Here is a 14628-nt window from a genome sequence, read left to right as displayed (position 1 = left end):
TGAAATACCCTCTACTAAATTTCATAGCCCATCCTTAGATGAATTTGATGAGTTTATGGCTAGACAAGAAAGTTTTAATGCTTATGTTGGTAGAGAGTTAAAGAATAATGCTTTCGAGATAGGACGCGTAGGTGATAATCTGGCTAGAGTTAGAGATGAACTTCACCGCGTTAGCAAATATGCTTCTATTGTTGCTAGTCAAGCTGAGCAAGTACTCAAGGCTCAAAATGATTTGCTTGATGAGTTGAATAATAAAAATGACTTTGCTGTTAGACTGGCTACTAGAACTGGTAGAATGACTCAGGAACCTTTGTATCCTAAAGGCCACCCTAAAAGAATTGAACAAGATTCTCAGAATAATAATCTAGATGTTCCTAGTTCTTCTAAGAAGAAGAAAAAGAAGAATGATAGGACTATGCAAACTTCTAGTGAACCTAATATAGAAACACTTGAGAATCCCAATAATACTTCTATCTCTGACGCTGAAACGCAATCAGGTGATGAACATGAACTTGATGATAATGCTAATGATAATGTTTATGTTGATGCTCAACCTAGTAATAACAATGATGAAGAGATTGAACCTGCTGTTGATCTTGATAACCCACAATCAAGAAATCAACGTTATGATAAGAGAGATTTTGTTGCAAGGAAGCACGATTAAGAAAGAGAACCATGGGTTCAGAAACCCATGCCCTTCCTCCTAAACCATCCAAGTCAAAGGATGATGAGGATTTTGAGCGCTTTGCTGAAATGATTAGACCTATTTTCTTACGTATGCGCTTAACTGATATGCTTAAAGTAAATCCTTATGCTGAATACATGAAGGATATCATCACAAATAAAAGAAAGATACCGGAAGCTGAAATTTCCACCAAGCTTGCTAATTACACTTTTAAGGGCGGAATACCAAAGAAACTTGGAGACCCGGGTGTTCCAACTATACCATGCTCCATTAAAAGAAATTATGTTAGAACTGTTTTATGTGATCTTGGAGCCGGTGTTAGTGTTATGCCTCTCTCTTTATATCGTAGACTTGAATTGAATAAGTTGACACCTACTGAAATATCTTTGCAAATGGCTGATAAATCAACTGCTATACCTGTCGGTATTTGTGAGGATGTGCCTGTTGTGGTTGCAAATGTCACTATCTTAATGGACTTTGTTATTCTTGATATTCCCGAGGACGGTAGCATGTCTATTATCCATGGTAGACCTTTTCTTAATACTGCAGGGGCTGTTATTGATTGCAACAAAGGCAATGTCACTTTTCATGTTAATGGTAATGAGCATACGGTACACTTTCCAAGGAAACAATCTCAAGTTTATAGCATCAATTCTATTGAAAAAGTTCCAACTATCATTTTTGGAGGTTTTGAATTTCCTCTCCCTACTGTCAAGAAAAAGTATGATATTCTTATTGTTAGGGTATCCCCGTTGAGGAACTTAGTGCTATTCGAAATTTCTCCGGTTCCATGTTATTTGGAATGAGTTTGTTAACAAGACTTGATCAACCTTGTTAGCGGGTTCATTTTGATGACCACGAGATGGATGAAACTAGAAGACACAACCTTCTGGACCCTCTTTTTACTTTCTGTTATTTAGATTAAATAAAGAAAAATAGTATTATCCTCTGTTTTCTGAATTCTCTGTGCAATAAAAAATAGCCCAAAAATAAAAGTGCTCCAAATGCCTTCCAAATTTAGTATGATTTTTTCTGGAATATTTGAGGATTTTAGGCACTGGAAACACTGCAAAAGGGACAAGCACCAGGCCACGAGATAGGAGGGCGCGCCCCCCTGTAGGGCACGCCCCTATCTCGTGGGCCCCTGGTGGCTCCCCTCCACTTATGCCAGCACCCACACACTCCATCTTCTACCCAAAAAAATTCCCATCCAGCTCAAGCATGAGTTCTAGCTCGTTTTGCTACGATTTTCGATCTCTTAGCTCAAAACTCCTTTCACAAAACTGCTTTGGGAGATTGTTGCTTGGTATGTGACTACTCCATTGGTCCAATTAGTTTTTGTTCTAGTGCTTTATTCATTGCAAATCCTTGCTGTCTTGGTGACCTTGTTCTTGAGCTTGCATGTTAAATTTTCGAGGTTCCAAGTAATTCTAATGCATGATATGGGCTCTAGGCACTTGTAGGAGTAGTTGCTATCAATCTGGTTTAGTTTTATGCACTTTTATTTTGAAGTTACTAAGATTTTAGAAAAAGAAATATGCTTAGGAGAATGTATCAAGGTGGTTCCTCGGCAAAGAAAGGGCCAAGGATTGCTATACGTCAGCAAGATGTTGAATTGCCGAGGAATGCATGTGTACAAGCCTGTGAGTGGCCATCCGATGATTTTATGATTGAAGCAGGCTTTAAGGAGGAATTTGACGCGTATGTGCGTAATGCTGAGCTGGAGGACTTCTTACAAGATAAGTGTCCTCAGTACTCTCAATTGACTGATTCCTTTGTGCGGAGGTTTAAATATAACTGTACACGTAATTCTCCTAGTGTCCTATTTGATATTTATGATACATCTTACACCATGGACTTAGAGGATTTTACAACTGCTTGCAAACTCCCGCAGTGGGGTAATATTAATGATCCTCCCAAATCTGAATTTAGAGATTTCCTTGCGAATATTACTGTGGGAGAATCTAGGGACATAGCACAAGCTACCATAGGGAGCATTCATTTTCCTGCTTTACATTACTTTGCTCTCTTTATTGGTAGATGCATTAACGGTAAGGACGAGGTATCTCACATGTGTGCACCTGATCTTTGTGTCCTCAAGAGTGTTGTGTCAGGTTACAAAGGTTATAACTTGGGGGCAATTGTTGCACATAGGTTGCAGAATAATAGTAGAAAGGGAAATTTCTTTGGAGGAATTTATGCAACCCGTGTGGCTAATTTTCTTGATATAGCAACGCGAGAAGGAGATATGATAATGCCTCATGTTTATTTGGATAAAGAAGCTATGTTTAGTCATCATTTTCTTGAGAGGAATGTACAATTCCTCCATTATCGACTAATCTATGACAGACGCAACGTCGTCCCTGTCACTCTTCCTGCTCCCTACCTTTATGATTATCAGGAAAGAGGAAGATTTGTTGTCACCAGGGAAGAAGCCACTGAATATGAGAGGGGAATGGCGGCAGCTCGCCAACACGTTGCTGCCCAGGAGGCTGTTGCCTCTACATCTCAGTACAATCCCAGTTTCACTTATGGATATCAGCCAGGCGGTCCTTGGTATTAAACCAACTTAGGCCAAAAGCCTAAGCTTGGGGGAGTACGTATTTCTCACCGACTTTACATTCATGTTCACACACTAGTCGCCGGTGCTCATACTCTTTCATTGTATATCCATGCTAGTTTAAATTCCTTTTTCTAGTCTTCTTCTTATGTGTTTGATAAACCTTGAGAAAAAACCAAAAAAATTAGTTAGTTTAATTTTCTTGCTTGTAGTAGAAATTAAAATGAAAACCCAAAAAGATTTCTAGTTCTTCTTTTACTTGTTGGGAGCTTTCCCGTGTAAATAGTTTTATTTTCTTTTCTTTCTTTTGGGGGTCGAGAAGACCTTATTAAAAATGCTTAGTGGCTCTTATATGCATGATTATTTATTTAATTAGATCCCATATTACTTGTCTTCTCTGTTGAGTTGAATGCTTGTAGATTCCAGCTTAGTCCAATGCCCGTACACTCTTATTATTATACACATCGTTCGGTCGTGCGAGTGAAAGGCAATAATGATGATATATGATGGACTTATTAGGATGAGAAAAGCTTGTATGAACTCAACCTCTCTTGTTTTTGTAAATATGATGATTCATCATTCCTGAGTCAGTTATTATGAAGTAAACATATTTGCAATGACATTTAGAGATTATAGTTACTTATGCCATGCTTGATTAGCTATGAGTTATAATGGTTTACCTTGCGTGCCAACATGCTATTAGAAAGATTACGATGTGGTATGATGGGATGGTATCCTCCTTTGAATGAATTCAGTGACTCGACTTGGTGCATGTTCACGCATGTAGTTGAATCAAATCAACATAGCCTTCACGATATTTATGTTCATGGTGGATTATATCCTACTCATGCTTGTACTTGGTGTGAATTAATTTTAATGCATGCTTACGACTGTTGTCGCTCTCTCAGTTGGTCGCTTCCTAGTCTTTTGCTAGCCTTCACCTGTACTAAGCGGGAATACTGCTTGTGCATCCAAACTCCTTAAACCCCAAAGTTGTTCCATATGAGTCCACTATACCTTCCTATATGCGGTATCTACCTGCCGTTCCAAGTAAATTTGTATGTGCCAAACTCCAAACCTTCAAATGAAATTCTGTTTTGTATGCTCGAGCAGCTCAAGTTACAACTAGTGTTGCCTATATCTTCCATGCTAGGTGTGTTATTCTCAGAGGATTGGATTCCGCTCCTCATTCACGAGAAAGGGACGGTAACCGGGATGCCCAGTCCCATGATCCAAAAAGATCAAAGCAAATCAAAATAAATAAACAAAACTCCCCCAGGGCTGTTGTATGTTCGAGGCACTCGTTGTTTCGAGCAAGCCATGGATTGATGCTTGTTGGTGGTTGGGGGAGTATAAACCTTTACCATTCTGTTTGGGAACTGCCTATAATGCATTTAGTGTGGAAGATACAGTCATCTCATAGGTGTTGCGTTGACAGTGAAAGTATGCCGCTCAAAATGTTATTCAATCTCTATTTTAAAATTGAGCTCTGGCACCTCTACAAATCCCTGCTTCCCTCTGCGAAGGGCCTATCTATTTACTTTTATGTTGAGTCATCACCCTTCTTATTAAAAGCACCCGCTGGAGAGCGCACTGTCATTTGCATTCATTATTATCAATTTATATTGGGTATGACTTGACTGGATCTCTTTTACCATTAATTACAATGTTTAGTCAGTCCTTGATCTTTAAAGGTGCTCTACATTTATGTTTTGCGGTCTCAGAAAGGGCTAGCGAGATACCATTTTGTTATATCATGTTATGATTATTTTGAGGAAGTGTTGACATCCGAGTTTTATTATTATGACTCGCTAGCTGATTATGTTATGGATATGAGTAATTGTGAGACCTATGTGTTATTGTGAGTATGGTTAGTTCGTAATATTTGCTGAAACTTGAATGCTGGCCTTTCATGTTTACAACAACAAGAGCAAACAGAGTTTGTAAAAGTTTTTCTTTATCACTTTCAGTTTATCAACTGAATTGCTTGAGGACAAGCAAAGGTTTAAGCTTGGGGGAGATGATACGTCTCCAACGTATCTACTTTTCCAAACACTTTTGCCCTTGTTTTGGACTCTAACTTGCATGATTTGAATGAAACTAACCCGGACTAACGTTGTTTTCAGCAGAACTACCATGATGTTGTTTTATGTGTAGAAAAGAAAAGTTCTCGGAATGACCTGCAAATCCACGGAGGGACTTTTCAGAATTAATAAGAATTTTTGGCAAAAGAATCAGGGCCAGGGGGCCCAAGGCCTGTCCACGAGACAGGGGCGCCCCCAAGGCGCCCCCTACCTCATGGGCCCCCCAGACCTCCTCCGATCTCAACTCCAGCTCCATATATACCTGCTCGCGGAGAAAAAAATCAGAGAGAAAGTTTTATCGCGTTTTACGATACGGAGCCGCCGCCAAGCCCTAATCTCTCTCGGGAGGGCTGATGTGGAGTCCGTTCGGGGCACCGGTGAGGGGGATTCGTCGCCGTCGTCATCATCAACCATCCTCCATCACCAATTTCATGATGCTCACCGCCGTGCGTGAGTAATTCCATCATAGGCTTGCTGGACGGTGATGGGTTGGATGAGATTTACCATGTAATCAGGTTAGTTTTGTTAGGGTTTGATCCCTAGTATCCACTATATTCTGAGATTGATGTTGCTATGACTTTGCCATGCTTAATGCTTGTCACTAGGGCCCGAGTGCCATGATTTCAGATCTGAACCTATTATGTTTTCATCAATATATGTGTGTTCTTGATCCTATCTTGCAAGTCTATAGTCACCTATTATGTGTTATGATCCGACAACCCCGAAGTGACAATAATCGGGATACTTCTCGGTGATGACCGTAGTTTGAGGAGTTCATGTATTCACCATGTGTTAATGCTTTGGTCCGGTTCTCTGTTAAAAGGAGGCCTTAATATCCCTTAGTTTCCACTAGGACCCCGCTGCCACGGGAGGGTTGGACAAAAGATGTCATGCAAGTTCCTTTCCATGAGCACGTATGACTATTTACGGAATACATGCCTACATTACATTGATGAACTGGAGCTAGTCTATATCACCCTATGTTATAACTATCGCATGAGGAATCGCATCCGGCATAATTATCCATCACTGATCCATTGCCTACGAGCTTTTCGTATATTGTTCTTCGCTTATTTACTTTTCCGTTGCTACTGTTACAACTACTACAAAAACCCAAAAACATTTATCTTTTCTGTTGTTACTGTTACCATTACTATCATACCACTTTTGCTACTAAATACTTTGCTGCAGATACTAAGTTATCCAGGTGTGGTTGAATTGACAACTCAACATCTAATACTCAAGAATATTCTTTGGCTCCCCTTGTGTCGAATCAATAAATTTGGGTTGAATACTCTACCCTCGAAAGTTGTTGTGATCCCCTATACTTGTGGGTTATCACATCTCCATTGCCCATCAGTGCAAGAGGATCCTTTCACTGAAGAACCTCCCTAGGTGATAAGTCCTACCTATCTGACTAAGATCAAAGTACCGGCGGTGATTGATTTGGTTATGGAGATCCTGGCGATCACTCCCGACTAGACAGTACCATACATTGCATATCGGATCAGGAAGGAGCTTCCAGAAGATGAAGTTGAGTCACGTCAGATCGTCCGCAGATCCAAGGCTTTCACAATAATGGATGGGCAGCTTTACAGAGAGAGTGTTACTGTCCTGGCTCAATAAAGTATCTCCCCTGAAAAAGGTCAGATTCTGGAAGAAATCCACTCGGGGACCTGTGGTCACGATGCGTCCTCTTGGACCATCATGGCCAAAGCATACCGAGCAGGATTATATTGGCCATGGGCCAATGAGGTTGCAAAAGAAATCATGGAGAAGTGTGCAGGTTGCCAGTTCTATGCAAACATGTCTCACAAGCCAGCATCTGCGTCAAAGACTATTCCACTCGTCTGGCCATTTTCTGTGTGGGGCTTGGACATGATTGGGCCACTCAAGACCGGCAGAAGTGGTTGATGAGGATATAGACCTCGGCAAGGTCACAGGCCTGATCTATACACCCTACCTAAAGTCACTACCCTAGAAGCAAAGGCACCCCAGAGACAGCAGAGAGTACCAATTGAAGACGTTGAGTGCAATCCATTCGACCAGTCATATCACTCGGGTACCCCTCCTTCGTGATATCACTCGACCATACAAGAAACCACTCGAGCTATGAAGACTAGGAGTCGCACAGGACAACAACGATCAAGCATTCACTCTGTGGTCTTCAAAGGCAGCAATAGCACTTTATAGCCGGCGTTATCAGTAACGCTCTCTCTTTACATACATTGAACTCTCTGTAACGGACGATGGCTGGGGTCCTGGCGCACTCTATAGAAGTCACCCCCTCCTTTGGGACAAGGGTTCGCACCCCCTGTAACATGCACACACATACTATAATCTAGTCGACCGCCTCCAAGCACCGAGACGTAGGGCTTTTACCTCCTCCGAGAGGGGCCTGAACTTGTAAACACTTGCGTACAATCTCACCGTAGCTAGGATCTTGCCTCCTCATACGTACCCCCTACTCTTACTGTCAGTCTTAGTACCACGACAGTTGGCGCCCACTATGGGGAAAATCGTCTTAGCGACTTCCGGCGAGGTTGCATTTTCTTGAGTCTTCATCAACATAGTTTCCGGCGGTAGTTTGATCATGGGCCGCGAGTTCAGACTCGGCGTGCTCACTTTTGTCGCCGACGACTCGGCCTGGCTCCAACAGGCTCCCCTCAACATCGAGGCGCTGCTGATTCGAGGTTCATCGCACTTCCACGCGAGTGTACGTGGCGTCCACCTCCAGCAGCCGTCGACCCCATACCAGTCGACACCCGTGTCAACCTCTCGCTCCGCTGGACGCCGCCACAAGCGGTTGGGTCGGTCACGGCTCCAGCGGTGGGCGAAGGATGCAGTGGCTTGGCAGACGTTCACCCCCCAGGTCGCCGTGATCGAGCCCGACGTATATCACTACGGTCCAGTCGACCCGTCAACTGACTTAGCAGATACACTTTCCGAGAGTGGGAGTTGTGACCCCGCGGGAGAAGTCCTCATGGTCGACTCTCATCGCGGCCCACTCGGTTTCCATCGCAGCAGCGAGAACAGGGACGGTGACGGTACGTCGCTCGACCATGAGGAGTACCAGCCCCAACCTCTTAGTTCGCAGCAGAGGGAGGAGCTGGGTCACTGCAACGAGGAGGCTCTCCATACCCCCATCATGGGGGAAACCGCCGAGGCTCAGGATTTGGAGGACGTGCGCTTGGCCACGCTGGCTGAGTGCACTCGTTTGGAGAATCTCCAACATTCCCTCGACAAACATGCCCGTCGATTGATCCCGGGATCCAATCGACATTCACAACAACTGTTTCCACCGAAAACTCAGGTATTCCGTACGCCGATTCAGAATCTCACAGATGCTGCGCGTATTGCAGAGTCCATTCAGCTATCTCGCTCGGAGGCAGGAAGGGGTTTGGAACAGATCAGAGCGCTGCTCCGGGCAGCAGGAGATTAGGACTCCGCCGTGTCCCAGTCATGGAATAGAATTCATAGTCGATCGGTAATGGCACATAACGTTCAGTCAACACATAGTCCTAGGTCACTGTTGAGGCAAAGGGACAGTGAGCACCGCCAGGATCGGCAGTTGGGAAGATTTCATGGAGATGATGATAGTGAGTTCGCCCGCGACAACTACCATCGAGCGCCTTTGCCCCTTCCGAGAGGTGGGTCGTACCGCCCCGGCGGTATGACGATAGACGTCCATATGGTAATGATCGCAGAGTTCCAGTCGACCCAAGAGAGCTTGAGTTTGATGCAAGGTCAGTCTTTGTTCAGGGATTGGTTGACCGGAACAGAACATACAGAGACGGGCTAGACAGAGATAGGCCCAGTGGAAGCAGGGTCCACGTGTCTGGCCCCGAGTGTTTTGGAAGGGCCATCAGGGCTGCTGAGATCCCCCACAACTTTAGATTGGCAACTAGTGTCAGCAAGTTCACGGGAGAGTCGAAGCCCGACACTTGGCTTGAATATTACCGAGTGGATGTGCACATTGACGGCAGCAGCGATGAGGTGGCCATGAAGCACCTCCCTCTGATGCTTGAAGGTTCTGCTAGTGCTTGGCTGAATCAGTTGGCCCCGAGGAGAATTTCGAGTTGGGATGAGTTAGCCCGAGTGTTCACCAGAACATTTGAGGGCACCTACAAGTGACCTACCGGTCTACCAGAGTTGCAGCATTGTGTGCAAAAACCGAATGAAACCTTGAGAGACTATATCCAGAGATGGATCACTCTACACCACACAGTGGAGAATGTGTCAGATCACCAAGCAGTCTGTGCCTTCAAAGAGAGTGTTCTCTACAGAGAGCTCAATCTGAAGTTCGGTCGGACAGGAGATATGACTCTGACTCGGATGATGGAGATTGCCACCAAGTACGCTAACGGCGAAGAGGAAGACCGACTCTAGAGTGGTAAGCATAAAACAGTCGTCCTGGACATCGGAGGATGAAATTCCAGTCGGAAACAAAAGCGAAAGGCTGAGGCAGCAGGACCTGCCGAGGCAGCAGTGTTGAATCAAGGGAAGTTCAAAGGGAAGCCCAAAGGGCCCTGGAATCCCAAGAAAGTAAAAGATCAAGATGGAAATGATGTGATGGATTTGATATGTTATATTCACACTAAGAAAGATGAAGAGGGGAATCTGATCCTCCCCGAGCATACCACTCAACAGTGTCGACTCCTGATCCAGAGCTTCCAGAAGAAGGGTCAGCTCAACTAAAAAGGATAAAGATTCTGAGAAGGAGGGAGACAAGGAAGAAGAGGAAGAAGGATATCCCCATGTTAATGCCACCCTGGTGATTTTTGCTGATGTCGAGAGCAGAAGTCGACTGAAAGTCATTAACAAAGAGGTGAACATGGTTGCTCCGGCAACACCGAAATATCTCAAGTGGTCAAAAACTCCTATCACATTCGATCAGTCGGACCACCCGACATGAGTAGCAACCCCTGGGCGGCAGGCCCAGGTGGTCGACCCAGTTGTTGGAGGCACTCGACTGACCAAAGTTCTGATGGATGGTGGCAGTGGCCTCAATATTTTGTACGCGGAAGCTCTTGAGGGGATGGGATTCCGATGTCCAAACTCAGCGAGAGCAACATGAGGTTCCACGGAGTCATCCCAGGAAAGAAAGCTGACTCACTCGGCTAGATTGCTCTTGATGTGGTTTTTGGTGATGAGAAGAATTACCGCAAAGAAAATTTGACATTTGAGGTTGTGGATTTCTAGAGTGCTTATCATGCCATTCTGGGCAGACCTGCCTATGCTAGTTTCATGGCTCGACCATGTTATCTGTACCTCAAGATGAAGATGCCTGGCCCCAAAGGTGTGATAAGAGTCTCCGGTAACCGGAAGAAAGTAGAAGATCGTCTTCAGGATGGTGCAAAGATAGCAGATGAGCAGATGGTAGCTGTGGAATTCCAAGAGTATCAGAAGACAGCAGTTCCGAGTGATTTGCTGCGTGCCAAGAGGCCTGCTTCGAAGTTCGCATTCCACTCGGCTCGGGAAACCAAGCCAATTCACATCCACCCGACCAATCCTAATGCTGCTCCGACCCACATCTCAACAACACTCGACAACAAATAGGAAGACGCGCTCATCCAGTTCGTCCATGAGTACTGGGACATCTTCACATGGAAGCCATCTGACATGCCAGGTGTACCCAGAGAGTTGGCTGAGCACCGTTTGTGGGTCGATCCAAAAGCAAAACATGTCAAAGAGCATCTCCGGCGGTCTGCCACGGAGAAAAGGAAGGAAATTGGCGAGGAGGTGGCTCGACTTCTGGCCGCTGAGTTCATCTGCGAGATATACCACTCCGAGTGGCTTGCCAATGTTGTTATGGTTCCCAAGAAAGAGAAATCACTTTGAATGTGTATTGACTTCAAGCACATCAATCAGGCCTGCCCGAAAGATCATTTTCCGCTGCCCCGCATTGACCAGATAGTCGACTCAACTGCGGGGTGCGAGCGACTGTCCTTCCTGGACGCCTATTTCGGGTACCATCAGATCCGACTGTTTGGACCCGACGAGATCGGGACAACTTTCATCACCTCGTTTGGGTGTTTTTGTTATGTCACCATGCCCTTCGGCCTCAAGAATACTGGTGCCACATTCATGCGCATGATTCAGAAGTGCCTGCTCACTCAGTTCAGTCGGAATGTGGAAGCATACATGGACGACATAGTGGTTAAGTCACGCAAAGGTTCCGACCTGCTGACCGACCTCGCTGAAACCTTTGCCAACCTAAGAAGGTATGATATCAAGCTCAATCCATCGAAACGCACATTTGGAGTCCCAGGCGGAAAATTACTTGGTTTTCTCATTTCCGAACGAAGGATCGACACAAATCCAGAGAAGATTGGCACAATCCTCTGAATGAAGCGCCCAGTGCGAGTGCATGATGTTCAGAAGCTTACTGGTTGTTTGGATGCATTGAGTCGATTCATCTCATGCCTTGGTGAAAAGGCATTCCCTCTTTACCGACTGATGAAGAAGTCTGACAAGTTCGAGTGGAATGACGAAGCTGAAGCAGCGTTTGAAGAGCTCAAAGCCCTGCTTTCCACCCAGCCAGTGCTTGCTGCTCCAGTCAGTAAAGAGCCTCTTTTGCTTTACATCGCAGCCACAGGACAAGTTGTCAGCATAGTGCTCACAATCGAGCGGAAAGAGGAAGGCAAAGCCTTCAAAGTTCAGCGCCCAGTCTATTACATTTCAGAGGTCCTGACCCCGTCCAAGCAGAGATACCCTCATTATCAAAAGCTTGTTTATGGGATCTACTTAACCATGAATAAGGTTGCACATTATTTCTCTGATCATTCAATTTCAGTCGTCAGTGATGCTCCATTATCAGAGATCCTGAACAATAGAGATGCAACTGGTCGAGTGGCAAAGTGGGAAATTGAACTTCTTCCATTGGATATCAAGTTTGAGGCAAAGAAGGTCATCAAGTCTCAAGCAATTGCAGATTTTCTCGCAGAGTGGAAAGAACAACAGCAGCCGACTCAGATCCAGACGGAACATTGGACCATGTTCTTTGATGGGTCCAAGATGTTGAATGGCTTGGCGCAGGAGTGGTCTTAGTATCCCCACGAGGAGACAAGCTCAGTTTTGTCCTCCAGATTCACTTTGATTCTTCTAACAATGAAGCTGAATATGAGGCACTATTGTATGGGTTGCGTATGGCCATCTCACTCGGTGTCTGACGCTTGATGGTCTACGACGACTCGGATTTAGTGGTCAATCAGGTAATGCAGGAATGGGATGTCAGGAGTCCCGCAATGACTGGTTATTGCAACACAGTGAGAAAGCTAGAAAAGAAGTTTGAGGGGTTAGATCTCCACCACATACCACGAATCAAGAATCAGGCGGCTGATGATCTGGCGAAGATAGGTTCCACTCGGAAATCTATCCCCAGCAATGTGTTCTTGGAGCATCTTCACACCCCATCAGTACAAGAGGATCCCTTCAAGGAGGAGCCCCCACAACCGATAAGTTCTACCAACCCAACTAAAATCGAGATTCCAGCTGTGGTCCACTTGATCATGGATGTCTTGGTGATCACACCCGACTGGACAGTACCGTACATTGCGTACATTCTCAGGAAGGAATCCCAGAGGATGAGGATGAAGCCCGTTAGATAGTCCGTCGATCCAAAGCCTTTACAGTGATGAAAGGACGGCTTTACAAAGAAAGTGTCACAGGAGTGGCTCAGCGCTGCCTCACCCCAGAGGAAGGTCGAATGATCCTAAATGATATCCACTCGGGGACATATGTTCACCATACGTCCTCTTGGACCATCGTGGCCAAAGCATACCGAGCAGGATTTTACTGGCCTCGAGCAAACGAAATGGCTAAAGATATAGTCGACAAGTGTGCAGGCTGCCAGTTCTAGTCCAACATGTCCCACAAACCTGCGTCTGCCTTGAAGACTATCCCACTCGTCTGGCATTTTCCAGTCTGGGGGTTGGACATGGTCGGACCCTTCAAAATCGGTGCAAGTGGTTTCACACATCTGCTCGTAGCAGTCGACAAGTTCACTAAATGGATTGAAGCTAGGCCCATCAAGAACCTTGGTGCAAGCACTGCTGTCAGTTTCATCAAGGAGTTAATATTCAAATATGGAGTTCCTCATAGCATTATCACAGATAATGGCTCCAACTTTGATTTTAACGAGTTTAAGGCGTTTTGTGTGACCCAAGGCACTCGGGTCGACTACGCATCAGTCGCACACCCGCAGTCGAATGGACAAGCAGAAAGGGCGAATGGTTTGATCCTCCAAGGGTTAAAGCCCGCCTAATGTGTGACCTCAAGCATGCCGCTGGAGCCTGGGTAACAGAGTTGACATCCGTCTTGTGGGGACTGAGAACAACACCGAATCGGTCGACGGGCCGGACTCCTTTCTTCTTGGTGTATGGCGCCGAGGCTGTACTTCCGAGGGATTTATTTCACAACACCCCCCGAGTGGAACTATTCACAGAAGCTGAAGCGGAGCAAGCACGAGAAGACGCCATTGATCTCCTGGACGAGGACCGCGAGATGGCTTTGATTCGGTCGACCATCTACCAACAAGATCTGTGTCGACTCCACGCCCGAAATATCAGAGGACGAGCGTTCCAAGAAGGAGACTTGGTACTCCGAGTGGATCAGAAACGGCCTCACAAGCTTGCTCCGGCCTTGGAAGGCCCCTTTATCATCACCAAGGTGCTTCACAATGGAGCTTACCACATCTACAACATAGCCAAGAAGATAGACGAGCCATGTGCGTGGAACGCAGAGCTGCTCCGCCACTTCTACACATAGATCACTTGACCTGACGAGTTGTAATAAAAGTATTTCAGTTTGCTTTCCAAAGACAAGATATTTTCAGTATCATAATGATCAGTTTCCCGTAAGCATCTGTGTCTAAAATCCCCCAGTGGGTAGCTTAGCTGCGAATCCAATTCGCCTAAGTTAAAAAAACATTTCCGAGTGGAGAGCAATCCTCCCACTCGGAGGCTTAGTGCGACCCCGTAATCGCCTAAGTTAAAAAAACATTTCCAAGTGGAGAGCAATCCTCCCACTGGGAGGCTTAGCTGCGACCCCGTAATTGCCTAAGTTAAAAAACATTTCCGAGTGGAGAGCAATCCTCCCACTCAAAGACTTAGCTGCGAATCCGATTCGCCTAAGTTAAAAAACATTTCCGAGTGGAGAGCAATCCTCCCACTCGGAGGCTTAGTGCGACCCCATAATCGCCTAAGTTAAAAAACATTTCCGAGTGGAGAGCAATCCTCCCACTCGGAGGCTTAGTGCGACCCCGTAATCGCCTAAGTTAAAAAACATTTCCGAGTGGA

The sequence above is a fragment of the Triticum aestivum genome, chromosome 5B, assembly GCF_018294505.1.
Source record: "Triticum aestivum cultivar Chinese Spring chromosome 5B, IWGSC CS RefSeq v2.1, whole genome shotgun sequence".
NCBI lineage: Eukaryota > Viridiplantae > Streptophyta > Magnoliopsida > Poales > Poaceae > Triticum > Triticum aestivum.
This window is presented reverse-complemented; position numbering follows the sequence as displayed.